Source organism: Nicotiana tabacum, chromosome 1, assembly GCF_000715075.1.
Source record: "Nicotiana tabacum cultivar K326 chromosome 1, ASM71507v2, whole genome shotgun sequence".
In the NCBI taxonomy this organism is placed as follows: domain Eukaryota; kingdom Viridiplantae; phylum Streptophyta; class Magnoliopsida; order Solanales; family Solanaceae; genus Nicotiana; species Nicotiana tabacum.
Window position 1 is genome coordinate 83,821,470 of NC_134080.1, and position 25,851 is coordinate 83,847,320.

The window sequence follows — 25,851 nt, forward strand, 5'->3', positions numbered from 1 at the left end:
GGAATCAATGTCTTATCAGGATGAGGGACTGCAATGATCAGCCCCGTAGAAATAAGTTGTACAAGTTAGCCACATGTATTTGCAGTTTTATTTACTTAAGCAAATGAATGTTTATGTAAATTTACTTTTAAAGATAAAGTAAATAAATCAAAGTCCTTTTATTTTTATCTTATTTCTTTTCCACATGGTAAATTAATTTATTTTATCGTTTGAAAGTTAACAAAACTTCAAATGCTTGTGCCAGAATGAACATGAGATGTCCTCGTCAAGAGCATCGTAAATATAAGGGCCCTCTCTTATGGAATCCTCATAGTAAAGGGTAGGTTCCAGATGTGTTTATGCCTGAAATCAAAAGCTATCGGATGTGAAAAGATTCCCGAAACTTTTTTAATTAAACAAAAAAGAACATTTTTTGCACAACACTTAAGCAAAGGGGTTTCTTTTATTATTGTATGCCAAACTTAGTAAAGAAGTCTTGGCATGATTATAAAAGTGAAGAAAAATATATACATTAATTCTTGCCATCAGAACTCCAAGGGATAGAAGAGTCTTCATTTCCTCTGTCAGGAGAAGGCTGTCCCGCTTCCGGTTCAAGGCCTTTATCTACTTCGGTTTCTCCTTCAGTTCTTGAATACTTAGAGTTAGGATTCGAAGAATCAAATGCAGCGGGTCGAACATGAAGGTTCTTAGAAGCAGTTATCTCCAGTTTCGGCTTTGCCAATGCAGTTATCAATGTTGACAATGCCTTCTTTGGCCTCCTCCAAAGTCTTCCTTTTCCTATGATATATGGCATAGGTTTTCTCGAAGACAAGGGAATCATCTCGATCTTGGAGTTTTGCTCGGTTATTGATCTTGGGTTGGATATTTTCATTTTCAGCTTTAATTGTGCTGATTTTGGAATTAAGCTCAATGTTGGTGGTTAAGTAAAGTCAATTCTGCTCCATGACTCTTTTGAGTCTTTCTTCTATTTTTGCTCTCCTCTCCTTGACTGCATTGGACTCCTTAGTTTTGGAGCGTAAGCTAGCCTCCAAGTTATTAACTTGCTCCATGAAGGTAGACTAACACTAGGTAGCAATGGTTATAGTATCGTGAAGTTCAACCTACTTAGCCTTTGCTTCCTTGAGGTTTTTATGTAGCTGGGCGACTTCTTGGCTACGAGCCATCCTATATTGTGTTGCAAGTGGACTTAGAGGTCATCTATTCGAGCAATATTTGCCTCTAACACCATGAGGTTCTTGGAAAGCTGATTCTTTTCCACCAAAAGTTGATGTCGTTCTGAAAAATGCTCTTGCTTATCCAGAATCAACCTTTGCAGGCCCTCAGAAGTAAGAAGGTTAGACTGAAAAAGGTTAGAACTAAAATTACTAATACATATCACAAGTTTTGAAAGGAGATAGAAGGGAATTATATTGTAACCTGTGCCGAGCAATGCATGCTATTGTTTATTAGACACTCCACAGAAAGCGAGTCCATCTTTCTCGGATCTTTCTCTGAGGCCAGCGGCTTTAGATAATTGGCAAGTTCCACTGGCTTAGAATGTATGTCGCACTATTTTGAAATTGAAAGAATGGCACTTCGCTTACCGCGAAGGTCTTGATTAGGTGTTGAATAAGTACTTCCTAAGTTTCTATGATCGGCGACCGTGTAGTGGGAGTATCTTCCATTTGTTCGGACGCTGCCGGTGGAAGGAAACAACTAGTGTATGAGGAGTTGCAGTTGTTGTTGGCTCATAATTTGGTGGTAGAGAAAGGTCAAGGGCTAAAAACCTTTGACCGGAGGCGTCGACATGGATCGGAAAGAGGTAATAGACATTTACAACCAAATTCATTTCCCCTAGAGTCCCTAAACTTCTTCTAGCAGTGGAGTTTGAAGTTCTCTCGGCTGAGTATCCGGTTAAGCTGATGAACATCTTTTTCTTTTTTGAAGGGGAACATCTTTCATCATTAGCCCCTTCTTAATCTTAAAGACCACTGTGGCCGGTCCGGTTGGTATTTCTTTCACTCTCTTTTCCTGAGTCCCAGCCGAGGAGGTACGCTTCCTCTTTGGTTTCTTATTTCTGGACTCGGAACTCCGGGAAGAGGCACTTTTGTCTGTGGCGCGAGTAGATCCACGAGCAATAAAGGAATTCTACAGTATTCATTTGGCCTCCTCCGGGTCATCGACAGCCTCGATATCAGGGCACATGATGGAACCCTTTAGAAGTCCTGTGTGGAGCAAAAAGGTAGTTAACAGATTGTTCTTAAGTTGTTCTGTACAGTTATCATTGAAAGAAAGAAGAATTTTTGCTTACCGTGATTCATGGATTTCAATCCATATTTAAGAGCCATTTCTTTCCACTGTTGGGATTCCAGAGTAGTAATACTTAGAATTGTTTGAACCCAGTGGGCCAGACCTTAAACCTGTGGAGGTTCCTAATGAGTAGCTGGAACGAATGAGATAGAAAGTTGGAAAATAAAGAAGTTTTCTTTTTAAGTGGAAAGGCAACAGATACTTGAAGACTTACAAAAAAGATTCCATGATTCGAGAAAAACTGGTGTTCGGGATGATGTCCCTGGTGGCAATGTCAACGAACCGTTCCATCCATCCATAGTCATTGTCATCATCAACGCTGGTAAATGTTTGACTGGCAAGGTCTGTCCTAGACTTAAGCCTATTATCCAGGCTTTGACTTCTTGTATTGTGTGGGAATTATGAAAGAGAAGGAATAGCATGAAGTATGGGGAGGCAATCACAACTAGTCGAGTGATCTATCAAGTTTCATCCACTCTTCAAGCCCTTGTACAAGTAAGAAAGCCATGAGTGCATAATGTTCCCCATAGGTGGCAGGAGTTACTATTGATGATGGAAAATTATACCCCACAATTGAAGGTTGACAAAGTTTTCTGGGAGTTGCCAGGGGAGAGTTGGATAGAAGTTATTACGGATGGTGCATGTAGAGGGTATCCAGGGAGTGCAATTGGATATTATGTAAGGAATGAATCTGGAGATATATGTTATGCAGTAGGAAAACAAATAAATGAGGCTACAAATACAGAAGCAGAGGCAGAGGAAATTGTAGAATCATTGAGGTTCTGCGGGTTACAATAGTACTCTCAAATATGGATCCAAACAAACTCGATGCTACTAAATTACATTGTTGATGGATCTTGGAAGCCACCGAGATGTATTGCTGATCAGGGGGAGGAGATTATGCAGCTGTTGGAATGGTGCATCAATAAGGTGTCACACATCTATAGAGAAGGGAACAAACTGGTTGACCATCTTGCCAATTATGTTCTAGATTTTGGGTGATATAGAATGTAAAGAATTCTAGCAACTGGATATTTAAGGGGGAGGGGTAATAGTGAACGAGGAGAAACTGCAATGTCCCCACTTGAGGGTAAAGGTTACCAAGAATTGAGGAGTGAGGAGGAAAGGAAGTGGTGGGAGTTGGAGAGTACACTAGATCACCATGTTCAAATCCCTTGGAAGGAGAATATGATGATCAATTTTTTCACTAATCTTGTTTTCTTTTTAGGAGAAGCTACTGTCTCCAAGCCTTATCATATATTATGACTTCAATGGGTGGTATCAGCACCTAGTGCTCATTCCCTTGAAGGAGTAGTTATGGTAAGCATAAGCATGGAAGTGGAGGATCTAAAGAGGAGGTTAATGTGCAGCATATTGAGCAATGCCTTCATGCATCGAAGGTCAAACCTCCATACAATACACACAGATATCCCAGACATTATAGGGAATTCCAGTAGCTTTCATTATGAGCTACACAACAGGGTTGCCCCAAACTAGAAATGCAAGAACATGTTGTCTAGAAATATAAGTATGGGCTTGTAAATGCGAGATCAAGGGGTGTGTTGTGGATCAATCCAATGCATTCCACTACTTCAATGTTACATACAGGGAGCCAGGCAAAAATATATGCAGAATTGCACTGGAATGTACACGAATCCCTTATCAAAGAAACTACAGAGGGTGCATTTGGTTCTGCTGGAGATCACACACTCTCTTGCAATGTTCAAATCCTTTTGGAGATGAGCATGGTGATGCTTTTTTACACTAACGAAGGTTTCCTTTTTGTAGGAAACGTTATTGTGAACATGCCTTACTTATTAAACAAATCCAAACGGTGGTATTAGTACCTAGTGCTCATTCCCTTGGAGAAAGATCAATAGTAAGGATAAGCATGAAGGCTAAGGAGGAGGATGGGCAGGGTGATCTTAAATGGATTAAACAGGAATTCTTTGCCAGTTGCACATATCAATCATTGCCCCAAAATGTAAGTTGCAGCTGTCAGATGATGGACATGAATAAAAGGCAACTTACCTTTCACACCAGAAGAAACACTTAGGAGGAACACCTAATGCCTAGGCGCACGATAATCAGCTATGATGTGGGATTTTGGTGCTCAAAAATGGGATCGATGAGTGCATTGTGGACTAAAATATCAGCGCATTTCATTAACTTGATATACCAGAAACAACATCATACAAAGGTTCCAACAAGACTCAGTTGGAGGTCACACGAAATGGAATACAAAAGTAGTAGGTCTTTGCATGTCTGGACAATACATTCGCTACACCTTTTTAGCGAGACATTTCGGGCACATTTGATACAAACTGGGCTGAAATCTCAATGCAGCATGCTAGTATGTCAACCCAAGATGGATTACATGCAAAGGTTACAACAGAAAGCAGAAGAAAAGTACGCAAAAATGTCAGCAAAAATAGTGTACTCGTACATGGCTGGACAATGCACTTAATCAAAATGTTACGTGGTACATGTAATTTTTACATATACAAGAGTTACTAGGAGGAGATATTGAGTAGCTGGAATGGAAAGGCACTAGAAAAGAGGTTACAATCGCGAGAGATAGAGTTTCATACCACTAGGACAGTGGTTAGCATCTCCCACAAGGAATGTGGCTATTTATGTAAGCAACGACAAACAGATTTGGATCTCAAATATAATGGTCTTCAATATCTACTTTTTATTCTTAGTAAATACATTAGAATCCATCATGTATTATCATTGCTGAGTATCTCACTCACCTTTGATAATAGGTATAAATAGGTATCAAAGTTTATTTCTTGCATTTTGTAAGACCTCCTGACATTTGTTGTTTTATTTGTTATATATATATATATATAATAGCCCTAGGCACATCGCCTAGTAGATTTTCTTAAAAAAAGGTTTAGCACACCCTCATGAAAATATTTAGGGAGTAGAGATTCATCATATGCGCGAGAGTTAGGGTTTCCCTGGTCTTAGAGCATAATTGGCAGAGGCAGGCTACCGTACGCCATATAGATAGACCTACTTGTGCGAGGCACACTTGGTACCAGTGGAAAAACTCTAAGATTATTAGGTCAATTCCTTCACCCACTCCCAAGGTGATAGGTGTCACACCTCCTTTTTCATCCGCGCACGCAGGGGCGCAGAGGAGTATTTCCAATTAAAGGACAATCGAAACGGGATTTATTATTAAAGGATTAGAGTCGCCACTTGGGAGATTTGTGGTGTCCCAAGTCATCGATTTAATCCCGAATCGAGGAAAAGAATGACTCTGTATTACAGTCTGCGAACCAGAAATCCGGATAAGGAATTCTATTAACCCGGGAGAAGGTGTTAGGCATTCCCGAGTTCCGTGGTTCTAGCACGGTCGCTCAACTGTCATATTTGACTTATTTATCTTATTTTAATATATTTTGAACCTATGTACCAATTTTAACCTTGAACCGCTTTTATCATTTATTATTCAAAGAATTGCAACATCGTGAGAGTGCATCTCAAATTGCGCCACATAAATGTACCCGCAATTTTTGATACGTTCCGACTCCGTTGAGATTTGGATTTGGGTCGCATAAATGTGCACCCTGGTTTAAGAAGGTGATGTTATTTAAAGTACGCACCTAAAGAGACTAACGCATGGTTATTTTGGGGAAAAAATCGTGAAGTTTGATAAGCGGCCGATCCTGGAATCTAAGTATTTAATATATATATTTAACGAGGGCTCCGCCATTTACGTGTTTATTCAGTGAGGCTCATCTCATTTTAATATCTTTAAAGGGCAAACCTAAAGTAATCTACAGTGTTCTACTTAGTTCGTTTCTAAAATAAAAGGAGGAGTCCTAGTTAATTATGTGGTTTAAGAGCTATTATAATTGGGTCATGAACACCACCCATTTAAAATCAGAACCTAAGTACGCAGACGGGCATGGCTATTTCACCAACCTGGGCCCAGTCCCAAACGAATGTAATGTTAAAAACAGGACTTGGGCTATCTTATTCAAGTGCTGAGGCCCAATCCGCCTAAATACGGGCTATCGATCTCTTTTCGACAAAACACGTCACTCTTCCGATTTTAAACGAACTAAACACTTAATGAAACTTACTTAAGTTATTCTACACATGTTCAACAATTTGCCACGCAGAAATGTGAAGTGATTATATCTAATTAAGTATATTACTATAGGTTTTAGAAGAGCAATAGTTAGAAAGAGGTAATTTAGATGTCTATTCCTAATCCTAAACTCAAGCCATTGATATTACAATTAGAGTGTTGTATTAATTAAATAGTCTATTAGGTCGGATTCTAACGGACATGCATTCGAAATACACTACCTAATAATCAAGCTAAAACAAACCAAATGTTATCGACTACAGCACCCCCCTTGACCAAGAGCAGATATAAAGTTCATTCGAAAATTCACAAATTAAATCATTACAAGAACTGTCCAGTTATACATCCCGCAGGCATTTACATGATATTAGTGAGTGAGGTATCCTAATATAAAAATCAATAGAAAAGCTAAATCAAACTTAAAGCTTCAAATCTTCATGTATATTCATGCTTATGTTTTCAGCTTACAAATAACCAGGGTTACAGCTGTGTACCTGGAAATGGCAATACAATGAGAAGAGAAGGAGGTCGGTAACGGGTAACAATTCCAGCAATTAACAACAACTCAACAGCAGCAAGTCAACCCAAGTTCGAAGCCCAAAAAATTTTGAAAACCAAACAGAGTTGATAGAACAACCTCAAACAATGCCAAAACTCACGAATGAATCAGGGACTGAAGTATAAGCAGTCAGCTGATCTATCCACTAACTCGAATCAACAGACTTGAAGCAAATAGATTAAGGGATTGAATTCTAGTTCAAAACTGGGATTTACAACAATGAAGAAGGAGCAGTCAGTAGTAGCAAGCAGTAGGCATAACAGCAGATTTGGAGTTCAAATAGCCACGAACACAACCAGTTCAGCCCAGAACACATTTGAACACAGCAGGAATGAAGTGTGAAACAACAATCATAGCAAATACCCAGACAAACTCAAAACCCCTCTAATCACACAACAGTATCAAGCGTAATCCATTTTCTAGTCTCAACCTACTCGACAAAGTATTTCAAGAATTGAAAAGAAAACTAAAAGTTCACTCAAAATGCCCTGAAACAACAGTTGTATTTGTATCTTGTTACCCTCTCCCCAGCTCTTAAGCTCTCTCTTTTTCTTCCTTCCAGTTCTGACCCAGAAGTAGAACCAAGCCCAGACTCGACTAAAAAAGATTAAGAGAAACTGATGTTTTTTGCTCCAAAAAAAACCAGCCCCCTATCCTATGTAAAAAAACCTCCCATTCTGTCTAAAAATGACTCTATATATAACCCCCAAAATAGGCCTGCCCCCTCTGCCTTATCAGATTTTCTGCCCATGATATTCCTCCACCACTACTACATGTTTTGTTCTCTTTTTAATTCACTTGTTCCCCACTACCCTTTATTTAAATTCAAATAGGTATGGGCACCTATTTCTTAATCCATTTCCCTTAAACCTTCCCCTACCACTATGTCTTGTTCCCCATTAGCACTAAACAAGTGCATTAGTTTAATGTTAATTAGTATTTACTGGACAGAACACTAAAACTAGCCATTTTTAAACTTTTCAATTCCCAAATTACCCTCCTAAAAGCCCCTGAAATTACTATCCTACCCAATCTCTTTCACTCTGCATTGAACCTTTCAACTCTAACCTATTCAAACCTACCAACTAACTAAGCTGAATCTAACAAACTACAACAGCTATAACCAATTCAAATCAGTTAGCAATTCAAGATATTAAATCAAATGGCATTAAAATGAAAACTAAGGGTTCAGGGCAAGACACATTGAACTAACTATATTGGGGAACCAATCATATTTAGCTCAGCAACAGATGAACTGAAATCAACTAGACGAGCATATGCCTTAGTCAGATTGGAATACAAAAGAGAAAATAGCCAGAAGAGCCTTAAGGGGATTGACAGATTCAGGATAACAAATGACCAATAAATTCAGTTCAATGAACTGAATATACCAATAGGCTCAGTTCTAAGTTCAAATATACCAACGAGCTCATTTTAATACAAACTTTAGAACACAAACGAGGCAGGAGGGAAACAGACAAGAATGAACCAGAAATTAGACTATTATCATGCTAATCTAACATTCAAGCATACCAGACTAATCGACGACACTTATTCAATCGATTACACAAATTATAACATATAACAATCGACAACAAACAGAAGCAATGATAAAATTGGACCAAATAGAAGGTCTGATGGAGAAGAAGAAAGAACAATGAACAAGACCGGAGTATAACTAACTAAACACAATTAACCATAACCAAATAGAACAAGAAAGGAGAAAAAAGGTACCTTAACAAAACAGAAACTGGATGAACCCAGGTCGAACCCTTGACTCGAACTTTTTTTTTTTAGGTCGAACGAACCTTAATCGAGTGTTCTCAGCTGAGAACACTTCGACTAAGGTCCATTGGACACCCAAATTCCTCTAATTCGGACCAACTCCAGCCTTTGGTTTTCTAGGGTTCTTGGGGTTCGAACGGTTCCGGTCTGATTCGAACCAAACCAATGGTGGTTTGGTGACTAGGGAGGTCAGTGGGTGCCTTGGTGTGAGTTTGGGACCGGTTGGGGTAGATTTAGGTTCTGCTCGAATCTTCGATTAAAGATTCGAGAAACTACAAGCTAATTCGAGGCAAACGGTTAACAGATCTGTAACGAGGGTGGTCAGGGGGTGCCTTGGTGTGAGTTTGGGACTGTTTGGGGTGGGTTTCAAGTTTTGCTCGAATCTTTGATTGAAGATTCGAGAAGCAACAGGCTGATTCGAGCAAAAGGGGTAAGGGATTCGTGGAGAGGGTGGCTAGGTGCTCTAGGGGTGTTAGTTTCATGGTCATCGGCGTTGTTGCCGCCGGCTTTCAGGCGAAAGGGTTTCAGGGCAGCTAGGGTTTCGATGGTCGTTTGGTTTGTCTCTGAAAGAGACGATGAACAAGGGGTATGGCTTAGGGGGTGCGAGGTGAGAGGTTGGATTTATATACGGAAGGGGTGGTTTAATCCTGGCCATTGGATCAAGCACAATCAATGGCCTGGATTATTTTCCTAATAGGCACGGTGTCGTTTGGAGTAGTACCGGGGCGGTCCGGGTTGGGTCAAAAACGGGTAAGGGAGGAGTGGTCTGGACCGTTCGATCAAAACAAATCACCGGTCCAGATTGAACGTGACAGAAACGACGTCGTCTGAGCGGTCGTTTTGCCAGATTGACTGGACTGGGTACAAGGGTGAAATTTGGGCCTGGTTTTGGTCAAAATCAAGACGGCCCAGTTCCGATCTGGTCCAATTTTCACTCATTTCTAAAAACCAATTTTCACTCCTTTCTTTTAATTCCTAAAAACCAAAATTCCTAAATTAAATTGTAAAACCAAGCTTATTTTAAAAAGATATTAATTAACCCTTAACAATAATTAACACACAAGATCAAACAAAAATAAAATCACACAATTAAACAATAAAAATGACAAAGCTACCAAAATTCCTATTTTTGTGATTTTCATTCTTAAAAATAGGACATGGTTTAATTAATTCAAAAATGCACAATTAAATCCTTAATATGCATGCAACATGTATTTTGTATTATTCTTAATTAAAGTAGAAATAAACATGCACAGGCAAAAATACAAATAAATCACAAACAACACAAAACCATTTTATTTTGAATTTTTGGGAGTAGTTCTCATAGGGCAAAAATCACGTGCTCACAGCTGCCCCTCTTTGTCCGAAAACACAAAGAGTTGTCGTGCAAAGATAAAGTGAGCGGATACGAGCGATTTTTGCCCGTTGGAATACTCCGTGTGAAGCATTTTTGAAAAGATTTAACCGAACCTTTGCTTCAAAGGTTTCCTACATATCCCTGGCTAGAAGGGAAGCACGTTAATGTAGTTCGGGAAGTTTTGGTAGCTGGGACTACCATGGGACTGCGCATTTTTGCTGCTACTGCTGCTGCACGCTGTTACTACTGCTTTCCAACCTCCTTATTACACCATTGCTAGAAAGAAAACAAAAAGCTAGACTAGACTAATGATTACAGAATCTTATCTATCTTCGACTTGCTCTTGTAGTCTTCTTTCAGATTTCTGAAATGGGATTCATGCTGGGGGTATTTTTGTTGTAACCCTCCGCATTACTGACCTCTGGTTTGATCTTGAAATGTATTCCTCTGTTCTGCAGGCAGGCTCCTGACTTTAACAACTTAAAAAGTAACGCCTCCGTTCTACGGGTGGGCTCCGGACTCCAACTTGACTTTAAAAGATAATACGGACTCCATTCTCCAGGCGGGCTCCTGACTTCAACGACTTCTTAAAAATATAACACCTCTATTCTCCAGGCGGGCTCCTGAATTTGACTTAAAATTATAACAACCTTCGTTCTACAGGCGGGCTACTGACTTCAACTACTTCTTAAGAATATAGCACCTCCATTCTCCAAGCGGGCTCCTAATTTCGTCTGCAACTTGCAATGATAACAACCTCCATTTTACAGGCGGGCTCCTGACCTCTCTGACTTAAAATTATAACAACCTTCGTTCTACAGGCGGGCTCCTGACTTCAACAACAACTTGAAATTTAATGACCTCCATTCTACAGGCGGGCTCCTTACTTCTTCAACTTAAAATATAACAACCTCTGTTCTATAGGCGGGCTCCTGACTCCTTTAACTTAAAATATAACAACCTCCGTTCTACATGTGGGCTCCTGACTTCGACTTGAAATTGTAACAACCTCCGTTTTACAGGCGGGCTCCTAACTTCAACAACAACTTGAAATTTAACGACCTCCATTCTACAGGCGGGTTCCTGACTTTATTTACTTAAAATATAACAACCTCCGTTCTACAGGCGGGCTCCTGGCTCCTTTGACTTAAAATCATAACAACCTTCGTTCTACAGGCGGGCTCCTAACTTCTTTGACTTAAAATTATAACAACCTCTATTTTACAGGCGGCCTCCTGACTTCGACTTGAAATTGTAACAACCTCCGTTCTACAGGCGGGCTCCTGACTTCATCAACTTAAGATTTAACAACCTCCATTCTACAGGCAGGCTCCTGACTTCTTCAACTTAAAATATAACAATCTCCGTTCTACAGGCGGGCTCCTGACTTCGACTTGAAATTGTAACAACCTCCGTTCTACAGGCGGGCTCCTGACTTCATCAACTTAAGATTTAACAACCTCCGTTCTACAGGCGGGCTCCTGACTTCTTCAACTTAAAATATAACAACCTCCGTTCTACAGGCGGGCTCCTGACTTCGACTTGAAATTGTAACAACCTTCGTTTTACATGCGGGCTCCTGACTTCAGCTACTTCTTAAAAATATAATACCTCCATTCTCCAGGCGGGCTCCTGATTTCAACAGTAACTCAAAATGTAATACCTCCATTTTTCAGGCGGGCTCCTGACTTCGACTATTTCTTAAAGACATAACACCTCCATTCTCCAGGCGGGCTCCTGACTTCAACAACTTCTTAAAAAAAATATAATACCTCCATTCTCCAGGCGAGCTCCTGACTTCAATAAACAATTTAGAGATAATACCTCCATTTTCCAGGCGGGCTCCTGATTTCGACAATTTCTTAAAAACATAATACCTCCATTCTCTAGGCGGGCTCCTGACTTCAACCTTCTCAAGAAATATAACACCTCCATTCTCCAGGCGGGCTCCTGATTTCAATAAACAATTTAGAGATAATACCTCCATTTTCCAGGCGGGCTCCTGACTTCGACAATTTCTTAAAAACATAACACCTCCATTCTCCAGGCGGGCTCCTGACTTCAACCTTCTCAAGAAATATAACACCTCCATTTTTCAGGCGGGTTCCTGACTTCAATTATGACTTAAAAAATATAACACCTCCATTCTCCAGGCGGGCTCCTGACTTCAGTAAACAACTCAAAGATAATACCTCCATTTTCTAGGCGGGTTCCTGACTTCAACTACTTCTTAAAAATGTGTTTTATTGCTGTTGCTCCTTCCTGCCTTCTGAACCATTTTCCTTCTAACTTAAAATTATCTTTTTTAGAACTACTTCACTCTAAACTGGTGTTTCATTCCTCTGAAAACTACTGGGGATAACACCGGTGTTTTATTCAAAAATATGTTATTTTCCTTCTTCAAAGACTACTTCCTTTAAAGCTGGCGCTTTCCTTCCACTGGAACTACTTCCCTCAAACTGGTGTTTTCACTTCTGCCGGGGATAACACTGCTGGGGAATTATCTTCCTTCTTTAAGACTAGTTACTTTCCTCCTTTTAACAATGGTGGGGATGGCACTGATTCAGAGACCACTTCCCTTAAAACTCGGGTTATCTTGCTTCTTCCAAGATTGCTTTCTTTAAAACTTGTATTGCCTTCTCCCGTAAACTGCTGGGGATTCCACTTCCTTCAAAACTTGTGTTATCTTCCATCTTCCCCAAGTGGCTATCTGATTTCAAGAAAATTTTCGCAATGAGAGAAAATTTTCTGCCCCAGTTTGATAATCTTCTTTGTGGCCATGTCTTCCCGCTGTCAATAACATTTCCTTTCCCTGCTTCAAATCAAAGAAAAATTTGTTAGTTTAAAACGTGGTGAGTGGTCGTGTCACTCCTGCTGGGGATGGTTTTTCCCTTCTTCCTTTCCCTGCTTTGCGCTTTATTACAAAACTTGTTGGGGATGATATTATTTGCTGGGGATGATATTCCTGCCGGGGATGGTTTTTCTTTTCTCTTCCTTCCCCGCTCTGTGTTGTCCGACCATCGCGGAACTTGGTCGATAATCTGTCGGAGTTGTTCCTGCATCTCGCAAATCTGCTGGGGATCCTCTTGGAATTTGATCCATAACTTTTCAACTGTTGTTTTTTCTGTTTTTCTCCAACTTCCCCTAGAAATTCGGTCCTCTTGGAATCTAGACCCATTCATCATTTGGTCTTGCGACAAACTTCTTTTCGCTTTGTCGCCTTATCTTTGGCCTGTCCTATCCACATTGTGTTTTTGAACCATCTTGGCAACTGGTAATAAGCTCTGAAAAATCCTTTTCAAAAACAAACTGCTGGGGAGATAAAGTCTTTAGACCAAGAAATGAAAAAGTGATGATTTCAAAAGATAGAAAAAGAAGGGCCGGGTTGTCACATCTTCCTACACTTAAACATTCGTTCGTCCTTGAATGAGCATAGAAACATACCTGAAGTAGTAAAAAGATGAGGGTAACGGCTGCGCATATCCTACTCGGTCTCCCAGGTCGCTTCCTTGAACGGCTAACCCCGCCACTTAACCTTTACCGATGCAATGTTCTTTGACCTTAGGTTTCTAACATGCCTGTCCAATATTGCCACTGGCTCCTCAACATAAGATAGATCCTTGTCTAACTGGACTGAACTGAAATACTACACGTGTGACGGGTCACTGTGATACCTCCGGAGCATCGATACATGAAATACCAGATGAACTCCTGCCAAGCTGGGAGGTAAGGCAAGCTCATAAGCAACCTCCCCAACACGCCTCAATATCTCAAAAGGGCCAATAAACCTCGAACTCAACTTTCCCTTCTTCCCAAATCTCATAACACCCTTCATAGTCGAAACCCGAAGAAAAACCCACTTTCCAACCATATAGGAAACATCACGAACTTTCCGATCTGCGTAACACTTCTGTCTGGACTAGGCTGTGCGGAGTCTATCTTGAATCACCTTAACATTCTCCAAAGCATCCTGAACTAAGTCTGTGCCCAATAATCTGGCCTTATCCGGCTCAAACCAACCCACCGGGGATCTACACCGTCTCCCATATAAAGCCTCATACGGTGTCATCTGAATGCTAGACTGATAGCTGTTGTTGTAAGCAAACTCTGCCAATGGCAAGAACTGATTCCAAGACCCTCCAAACTCAATCACACACGCATGGAGCATATCCTCAGAATCTGAATAGTGCACTCGGACTGTCCGTCCATCTGAGGGTGAAATGATGTACTCAACTCCATTCGAGTACCCAACTCATGCTGAACGACCCTCCAGAATCGTGATGTGAACTGAGTACTTCTATCTGAAATGATGGACACTGGAATACCATGCAGACGAATAATCTCTCAGATATAAATCTCCGCCAACCGCTCCGAAGAATAAGTAGTACACATAAGAATGAAATAAGCAGACTTGGTCAGCCGATCCACAATCATCCAAATAGCATTGAACTTTCTCAAAGTCCGTGGGAGCCTAACTACAAAGTCCATGGTGATCCGCTCCCACTTCCACTCTAGAATCTCTATCTGCTGAAGTAACCTACCCGGTCTCTACTGCTCATACTTCACCTGCTAATAGTTAAGGCACCAAGCTACAAATCCAACTATATCTTTCTTTATCCGCCTCCACCAGTAGTGTTGCCTCAAATCCTGATACATCTTCACGGCACCCGGATGAATGGAATACCGTGAGCTATGGGCCTCTTCTAGAATCAACTCTCGAAGCCCATCAACATTGGGTACACAAATTCGACCCTGCACCCTCAATACCCCATTATCACCGATAGTCACATCTCTGGCATCACCGTGCTGAACTTTGTCCTTGAGGACAAGCAAATGAGGGTCATCATACTATCGCTCTCTGATACGATTAAAGAAGGAAGACCAAAAAACCACGCAAGCATGAACCCAACTAGGCTCCGAAAGATCCAATCATACAAACTGGCTGGCTAAGGCCTGAACATCCATCGCCATAGGCCTCTCCGATGCTGGTAAATAAGCCAAACTCCCCAAACTCTCTGCCCGGTGACTCAAAGCATCGGCCACCACATTGGCCTTGCCCGAGTGATACAAAATAGTGATGTCATAGTCCTTCAGCAACTCTAACCACCTCCTTTGGCGCAAATTTAGATCCTTTTGCTTGAACAGGTGCTGTAAGCTCCGATGGTCAGTATAAATCTCACAGGTAACCCAGTATAATTAATGGCACCAATTCTTCAGGGTGTGAACAATGGCAGCTAACTCAAGGTCGTGAACATTCTTCTCATGTATCTTCAACTGTCTGGATGCGTAGGTAATCACCCTACCGTCCTGCATCAACATCGCTCCGAGGCCAATCGTCGAGGCATCACAATAAACTGTATAAAACCCCGAACCTGTAGGCAATATCAAAACTAGGACTGTAATCAAAGCTATCTTGAGCTTCTGAAAGCTTGCCTCACACTTCTCCGTCCACTAAAATGGAGCACTCTTATGGGTCAACCTGGTCATAGGGGCTACAATCGATGAACACCCCTCCACAAAACGACGGTAGTAGCCCACCAAGCCAAGGAAACTGCGGATCTCGGTAGCTGGGGATGGTCTGGGCCAACTCTCCACGGCCTCTATCTTCTTCGGATCCACCTGAATACCCTCACTCGATACCATGTGGCCTAATAATGCCACTAAATCCAACCAAAACTCACATTTCGAGAACTTAGCATATAACTTCTTCTCTCTCAAAGTCTGAAGCATAGTCCTTAGGTGTTGTTCATGTTCTTCCCGACTCCGGGAATACACCAAAATATCATCAACAAAGATAATGACGAACGAGTCAAGATATGGCCTGAACACACTGTGCATCAAATGCATAAAGGTTGTTGAGGTATTGGTCAGCCCAAATAACATAACAAGGAACTTGTAATGACCATACCGAGTCCTGAAAGTAGTCTTCGGGATATCTGGCTCCCAAATCTTCAACTGATGGTAACCTGAGTGCAAATCAATCTTAGAAAACACTCGTGCGCCCTAAAGCTTGTCAAACAGATCATTAATATGAGGCAAAGGATAACAATTCTTAACTGTCACTTTGTTCAACTGGTAATAATCAATACACATACACATAAAACCATCCTTTTTCTTTACAAACAAGACAGGAGCACCCTAAGGTGATACACTGGGTCGAATAAAACCCTTATCAAGCAATTGTTGTAACTCATCCTTCAGCTCCTTCAACTCAGGAAGAGCCATACGATATGGAAGAATAGAAATGGGCTGAGTGTCCAGCAATAGATCAATGCCAAAATCGATATCTCTATCAGGCGGCAAGCCTGGAAGATTAGTTGGAAACACATCGGGAAAATCCCGTACTACTGGGACTGAATCAACTGAAGGGGTATCAATACTGACATCTCTCACATAAACTAAATATGTATCACACCCTTTTCAATCGTACACTGAGCTTTAAGAAAAGAAATAACTCTACTAGGAGTGTGATCTAAAGTACCCCTCCACTTAACATGCGGTACACCTGGCGTAGCCAACATCACGATTTTGGCGTGACAATCAAGAATAGCATAATGGGGCGACAACCAGCCCATGCCCAAAATAATGTCAAAATCTACCATGTTGAGCAACAATAAATCGGCTCTAGTCTCAAAAACACTAAGAGCAACCAAACACGACCGATAGATGCGGTCCACAATAAGAGAATCTCCCACTGGAGTAGAAACATAAATAGGGGAACTCAAATAATCCTAAGATACCCCCAAATGCGGAGCAAAATAAGAAGACACATAAGAATAAGTGGAGCTTGGATCGAATAGAATAGATGCATCTCTATGACAAACTAGTATAATAACTGTGATGATAAAATCAGAGGCAACAGCCTCGGACGGGCAGGAAGGGCATAGTATCTGGACTGGCATCCCTTTTTAGGGCGACCTCTACCTCCTCGACCTCCACCTCTAGCTGGCTGAGCAGTTGGGGTTACAATAAGAGCTGTAACCATAGCTTGAGAACTCTGCAGGGCATGCAGTGGCTGAGAAATCTGTGGAGGTGCACCCCTCCCAAGTCTGGGGCAATCCCTCACCATATGACGTGTGTAACCACACTCAAAACAAGCTCTAGGAGGACGTGGTGGCTGTGACTGGCTCAGGCCAGGTCTGCTAGACTGACCTCTAAAGCACCCCGCGCAGGAGGCGCGCTAGATACCGGAGGTGCATAATAAGGCTCCTAAGGCCTAGGAGGAGCTGGAGCACTACTGGCTGCTGAAAGAGCTGAATGAACAAGGAGACTCATATAACCCCTACCATGACGACCTGAAGCTGTGGCACGGGCACCAGAGAAATGGCCCGACTCTCGAGACCTCTTGGCCTCCCTCTCCTCTCTCTCCCTAGCATGCATACCCTCAATCCTCCTAGCAATGCTTACCACCTGCTGATAAGAAATATCCATTTCCAATAAATCGGCAAACCCTCTCGCGAACAGTAGAAACCAAGGTTGGTGTATGCCTAGCCAAACTAGTGTAACATATTGCATACTCTGAGACAATCATAGTACCCTGGCGCAAATGCTCAAACTCTACGTGCCATGCGTCCCTGAGGCTTTGAGGAACATACTCTCTCAGGAACATATCTGAAAACTGAGTCCAAGTCAGCAAAGCAGCCTCATCCGGACTGTCTAACTCATAAGTACGCCACCACTCATAGGCGGATCCTCCAAGCTGGAAGGTAGTGAAGGAAACCCCGCTCGATCCTGATATACCCATGGTATGGAGAATGCGGTAACTCTCATCTAGAAATTCCAAAGCATCCTCCGATGCTAGACCGCTGAATACAGGAGGCTTGTACCTCTTTAACCTCTCAAGCCTCAGCTGCTCCTCCTTGGAAGCCGCTGCCCTTCCCTCGAGCTAAACTGGCACTGCAAGTGGTACAGGAATAATCTCAGGGACCTACTCAACATGCACTCGCTGCTTAGGAGTGTGGGCGGCGGGAGTCTGTGCTCCTCCCCCAGCTTGAGATGTAATTGCAGCAAGGGGAAGCAACCCTGCCTGAGCCAAAGTGGTGTACATGCTCATGAACTGTGCCAGAGCCTCCTGAAGTACTGGAATAGTAGTAGTAGTAGTAGTAGGCGTATCAGGTGCCTGGAATCCAGTTGGTGGCACTTCGGTGGAAGCTCACGCAGGTGCTCTGGCTGCACCACGTACGCGTCCTCGGCCTCTACTCCGGCCCCAACTTTTGGCGACTCTTGCAGTGGCGAGGATGCCTGATCATCTCTGGTAGCGCGTGTCCCCACCATCGGTGAGAGAATAAAAGATAGAAGTTTAGAATTGTGATATCAAAAATCTCGCACGAAAAGGAATTCAAATAAAGTGGAATTTTCCTAATAGTTACATAGCCTCTGGTAGATAAGTACAGACCTCTCCATACCGATCAGCGAGACTCTAATAAATAGGCTTGTGATCCATGACTCCTATGAACCTAGATCTCTGATACCAACTTGTCACGACCCCGGTTCGCCCTCCATGAACCATCATGACGGCACCTAGTCTCTACGACTAGGTAAGCATAAATTGCGGAAGAAAACCAAATTTGCGGAAATAAAACAATTTAAAGCAGAAATAAGGTGATAAACAGCATTTAAAAGTACCGCTCGGCATACACAATATTAACTCTTAAAACCAATACATTTTCCCAAAACATGGAAACCCATGAATCACAAGCTAAGAGATACATAAGAAGCTCTAACTCCAGAAATGTCTAACCAAAAGGAGAATACTGAATGGTTATACTACTACATAAACATAGAAAGGGACTCTTTGATCTGCGGACGCGTCAGATATACCTCAATGTCTCTATAGAAGCGTCTCGCCTCAAGGATGATAAGACAGAGTGAAAGTACCTGGATCTGCACATGAAAAACATGCGCAGAAGGGGCAGGAGTACACCACATCGATACTCAGTAAGTGCCAAGCCTAACCTCGGTCGGGTAGTGACGAGGAAGGCCAGGGCCCTACTGAGGTTAAATAAAATATAAAGTTTGACAGTGTAGAATAGAACAGTATAAATAAATACAACGGTAAAAGTAACACATGATATAAAAAGGGCAACAACAACTGTTATAGAGACAAGGCAAAACACGGAAAGAAATGTGACTTAGCACCAAAATAACAATCAGGCCAAGATACCAGGATATCATCCTGTAGTCCCATATGTACATATCTAATGGATCTCCCGGTATCCCATTTCGTAGTCCAACTCATAGTGCACGAGGATCTACCGGAATCCTGTTTCGTAGTCCCAAATGCAAATACCCAGTACTAGGGGAATCTACTGGGTGCATTCCAATAGTTCCATATAACTGTGTAGGGGCATCTATCGGAATCCCACATCTGTAGTCCCAAATAAACAAACAAGGGGGAGCTACCGGAATCCAAAATCTGTAGTCCCAAAATAAACAGACAAGGGGGAGCTACCAGAATCCCACATCCGTAGTCCCAAAATAAATACATAGCAGTAACAGAAAAATATACAAAAATGGCAAAATTTCATATTAAGGCAACAAGTGATTCTAGACTAGCATGCTGCATAGAATTCTGGTAAGGCAGTTTGAGCAAGTAAAACAATTAAGTCACTTAGACATGCTTTCCTAATATAACAACATGCTTAATAGTGCCAGTAATAAAAACATGAAAGGAAACATACTAGTAATTACTTAAAGAAAACCAGATTTCCAACAATTAGTACAAGTACGCACTCGTCACCTCACGTACAAGGCATTTTAATTACCAAATATACCAATCCTAAAGGTAAGGTCCCCCACACAAGGTTAGACAAGCCACTTAATTACCTCGAACTGGCTCAAAATCAATCTGAAACCACGCTCTTGCCATGAGTACTCGACTCCAAATGGCCTGAATCTATTCAATTCAATTTCATAATGTAAATAACACTTCAAGTAACTGATTCTACAATTAAATTCTAAGCTAATACGCGAAATTAGGTAAAATGATATAAACGCCCCTCGGACCCATGTCTCGGAATCGGGTAAAATTTATATTTTCAGAATCCTCACGCTCTCATGAGTCTAAACATACCAAAAGTATCCAAATACGATGTCAAATCCCCAATCAAAACTCAATTTTTTGGTCTAAGAACTTTCTTCCAATTTTTTCCCCAAATTTTCATCTCCAATCCCAATTTAAATTATCAAACTAACAATAGATTGATGGAATATAACTAGAAAGGGTTAAAGAATCGTTACCCAATGATCTCCTCTTCAATTTACTCTCAAAATCGCCCTCTCCCGAGCTCCAAATCAAATTTCCAACATTTAAAACTAAACCCTCAAAATTTCATATTTTTGCCCAGTTGCTTCCGCATCTACGGTATTGCATTTTCGGAACAATGGTCGCATCTACTTTTCACTTAGGGCCCAGATTCCGCATCTGCAACTCCCCATCCGCAGATGCGGTACCGCTCCTGCGGAAATTCCACTGCATCAGAGGTTCCTGTTGAACTCTCCAAATTCCGCTTCTGCGGTTAATCCGCAGCTTCTGTGGCTCCGCACCTGCGGTCCCACACTCGCAGGTGCGGTTATGACAGTAGAACAGCTGAAGCTGCAACTCCAATTACAAAAATCTTTCCGTCAACAATCTGAAATCATCCCGAGGCCCCCGGGACCTCAAGCAAACCTACCAACATATTCCATAACTTCATTCAAACTTGTTCCAACCTTTGGAATGCTCAAAACAACATCAAAACACCTATTTTTCATCGGATTCAAGCCTAAGAATACCAAAAACTCTAAAAATATGCTTTCGATCAAAAAGTCTATCAAACCTCGTCCGAATGACTTGAAATTTTGCACACACGTAACATTAAACACTATAGAGCTACTCCAACTTCCAGAATTCCATTCCGACCCTCGGATCAAAATCTCACTATCGAACTGGAAACTTCAAAAATTCAACTTTTGGCATTTCAAGCCTAAATTGGCTACAGACCTCCAAAACTCAATCTGAATACGCCCAAAATCACCCAACGGAGCTAACGGAACCATTGGATTTCCATTCCGAGGCCATCTTCACATTCTTCTGACTACGGCCAACTTTCCAACACTTAAGCTCTCATTTAGGGACTAAGTATCTCAAAACTCTCCGAAACTCAAAATTGAACATCCCGGCAAATCAAAATAGCAGAAATAAACTTGGGAAAAGCAGTTAATGGGGGTTCGGGGCATAAATTCTTAAAACGACCGGTCGGGTCGTCACATGTCTCAAATTACATAAAATTCTACTTATTTTTAATACACTTTATACATCCTACTATCATGGTCATATGGTACCTTGTATGGTACTAGTCCATAAATATCGAGTATTAATGCTTGGCCCAAATTTTATCCCAACTTGCCAAACTTGGACGAAAATTCATTTTCTATGACTTGCTTCCCCTCTCACCTTCACGAATTTACTCATTACTTGTTTGAAATAGCATAATCCTTCTAATATCCAAATAATCTTTTCCTTGGACTGATGTCAATTACCTTACGACAAATTCAACATACAATACTACTGGGTGCAACATCGTCGTAATTTAATACTGTGAAGCATAATATCATCGTAATGTAGTACTGCAAGGCGTAACATCATCGTAATATAATACTGCGGGACGTAATATCAATGTGATATTGCGGGGGTAATAATTTTTCTCTTTGTAAGTACGAATATTTGTGTAACTTTTGTTGATTCTTAATTAGCCTAAATTAGGGTTTTCAAATCTCTTTTAGTTGAACCAAAACTGGTTCGACTCTCTGATTTTAAGTATTATTCTGTCCATGTTGGTCCTATATTCTACTATGACCTATTTTTATCATATTTGTTTTTTCAATATTGGTCTTACCCTAAAATTAGGGTTTTCGGATTTTCATAAATCGGACCAAAATTAGTTTGACTCTTTGATTTTTAGTGTTATTTGGGTCTATATTCATCTTATGTTTTTATTTATATGTATATTCTGGTAATTTGTTTTCCTAAAAAAGTAGGGTTGCTTGACTTTTCCTAAATTGATTTTGAATCAATACGCATGCTCTCTTTCCTTTTATTTTGAATTTGATTGATTGTTTTTCTTGTCCGTGTGTTTAACTTTTACCAATACTTAAACCCTTTCCCCTTTCCTCTTTAGGGAGACTCGAACTATCAAGACTCTCACTTAAAACTTAGATTTTAACTTTAATTCTCTTTGCTCGTTTGTTTCTGGTCTTGGCCGGCTGAAAGCCTAGGCCAATTAATTCTGGACTTAAATACCATGGTGTATTTTTTTGCTTTCCTGCTTAACTGGTAAGTCATTATCCCTTGCCATTTTGTTTTTTATGTTTCCATAATTTGTGTTGTTCGACCCAGCATGTTTGAACTTTATTTTGAGCATGATTTTGCCACCTTTATGATTCTATGAGTTCATCTAGTCCCATAATGGATACGGTTAATTGGTTACTTTGAATAATATGAATCCTCTTAAAGGATAACTTATTGTTTAAACTTATCTCATGCATATAGTTTGCTGGTCCTTAACTTGTTATGAACTTAGCATCCTTAGGGTACTACTAGTATGGAATTAGTTAATCAATCCTAAACTTTATAGATTTGTATTGTTACTTAATTCATGTGCCCTACCAACTTGTTTTCTAACATGTCTTGCACCCCTCTGGATTTATGTGATAATCTGACTGTTTGCCGTAACACTTTGCCTAAATGTTGCTGTGGTTAAACAAGGTTGTCCTAAAATGTCAACATGCACACTTAGTGTAATTAGGTCTTTTTCTGACTTAACCTTCATAAAACTATGTACTTTGCAAACCTTGCCAATTGTTTTCTTGGTGCAATTCCGCCTAAAAAAATTTTGTTCTAAAATCTGTTATGATTGTTTTCTTCTAAAATCAACATTGTTTTAAATCTTTCCCTACCCCCTTTATGTACTGCTACTTTTTAAACTCCTACCCTTATGTCCTTTAGGTTCTATCCTCAACATCCCCAATGTGAGCACTGCTCAGGGTCCATGTGAGATTCCTGTGAACTCTAACACACTGGAGTTACGTTCTTAACCTCATTTGAATAACTTTTGAGCATTTGTTCTCTAGTGTGAGCATTGCCCTGGTGTCACGCCCCAAAATCCGAGGAGCGCGACCGGCACTCAACCGAGTAAACCCGTCTGAGCAAGCCTGTTAGGTTTCACACTACCCAAATTTGTCTTTGAATAAAGTGGAAATGTACACCATTAATCAAATTCTATAAACATGTCATTAACGATTCCATTTCATTTCCATTAACAACTTCGTTCACAATTTTGAAGATATTACAAGTTTTACACATCATTGCCAAACATCAATATTTCCACTTTAATTCCAATACCTGACACTACCCACAACCTGTCTACGGAACCTCTAAATACAACTGAAGAGTTAATATGGAAATGCCGGCAACAAGGTTTCGGCTACACCTCAAATACAATGTACATGATAAATAGATGAAACAGGACACTGAAACGAAGTGGGGCTCTGTTACAACCCATATCCACACGCGTTAGTTCATGACATATATTAGTTAACATAAATTCAAGAAGGAATTACCTTTGAGATGATAAGAAGTTAGTCCTATTGGTTTTAAGTGATACAAGGGTGTATAAGGGTGATTAACAAGTATTAGAAGTTAAACGAATCAAGGATGTGGTAACTCGTATTTTCAGGTAAACCTAGAGGTTCTTAATACACTCAAGGTCATGTATTAAGGTGTTTGAATCATATAATATCCGTATCATAAGTCTTGAAGTCAAACGAGTTATGAAATAAAAGTCGACAAACGTTGTCGCAACTTAGGTTCATAATTTTACTTAAACATTAGGTTAAATGTTTCTACGCTTTTCTCCTAATTTACAAGGAATTACGGGGTGATCTACCCACCACATTAAAGATCTACGAGTCTAGTTTCCAATGCATTAAACCATTTATCAATACGATCTCAGAGTATAGAGATATTCATATTATTGCAAGCCTGCGCAGATTGGTAGATGACAAGTAGGTGCATCACCTACTTGCCAAAATGATAGGACAAAATTAAAAGACCTAAGTCGGCCAAGAGAGGACTTTTAAGGGGTTACGAACTCAGTTATTAATCCATATTTCAGACCCTCAAAACCAAAGTTAACCCCTTCAACTCCTCCCCAAAAAAATCCCACACAAACCCTAATCGATTTTCCCTCTCTTTCAAGTTCTATTTGAAGGTAAAACCTAGAGTTTGAAGAACCAAGGGAAGGGCTGAGTTATCCAACAAGTAAGGTAAGTTACTGCCATCTTTCATACATTTTTCTCTGCTGTGAATTCATGATAATTCGTTCTATACATGTAAGAACTCACGGGACGGTGATCGGAAGCCGTGAATTCGAGTTATTCACTTGTAGCGGACTGTTTTGTGGACTGTTTTGTGTTACTATTGGGCTGCGTGTTTTACTACCATTTTGTGGAGTTTTGGAGGTGGAAGGGTGTGGAGGAACACCATATATATGTAGGGTTGTGGGCTGATAGTGATTCGTAACATTTCCTGGTCGTTTGACACGACTACGGTGGTCGTCGTATGTATGATGTAATAAGGTTGTGCGTGGACTATTTTGGGAGGCTCAATATGTTTATTATTGATGTTGTTTGGGCTGTTTGGTGATTGTTTGGAATGGTGTGAAGTCATATATATAGGGGAGGTGTTGTCCGTTTCAACGTAAAATAGGTTGTGGTCGATACATAATAGTTATGACGCTTAAATGATAACGATAGTATCGTTTCTCTTATTGTAGACTAAGGAGTTGTGACAATTGCATAGCTTGTGATTGGGGAAGTATATACAAGGTATGTGAGGCTATCCCTTTTCTTCTTTTGCACGACTCCGATTGTACATAATGTAATGAACGAGCTTCCAAAGATACTCTACTCTTAGAAGCTAGCAGTACTTACATTGCTTTCCCTCTTATGGAACGATTGATGTTAATGTTGCTTATCTTATTCTTATGTTATCAATGTTGTTGGTAATTCCTGATTCTTATAAGGTTCGTAATGAAGAGTTGGTCCTAATAACGTGTACAGAGGATACCGACCTTACGTCACTCCGAAAGGTTTAGAATGTGATTCCATGAGTCGAGCATGCATTATATATATGTATCTATTTTACTCTACCGAGTTGCGCTATAGTCGGCTAGGTACGACACCTATTATGCAACCACTTATCAGTTGGGTTTTACCGAGCTCCACGTGGTCGGGTATGATTCTACCGAGCTTTATGATGGTTGGGTATGTTTTTACCGAGCCTATTATGGTCGGGTACGATTTGATGATGATGATTCCCACAGAGGCATATGTTTTAAAAGTTTATGTACACATACATGTGTATCATGCATTGCATGTCAGTAGCCCTCAGAGGTACTCAGATTTTCCAGGTTGTATATTCTCTATCCCTGCTTACATTACTGTTCGTATTTATAGTTCCCCGCCTTACATACTCAATACTTTATTCGTACTAACGTCCTTTTGTTTGTGGACACTGCATATTGTGCTGCAGGTCCTGATAGACAGGCAGGTGCAGCTCCACCACCACAGTAGGCTGTCCAGTTCAGCGGTGATTGGCAAGATCCCTTCTCCGGACTTGTCGTGGTCTTGGTATGCATTTCTGTTATAGACATTATGGGTATGTCGGGGCCCTGTTCCGGCTATGTTGCAGCACTTATGTTCATTTAGAGGCTC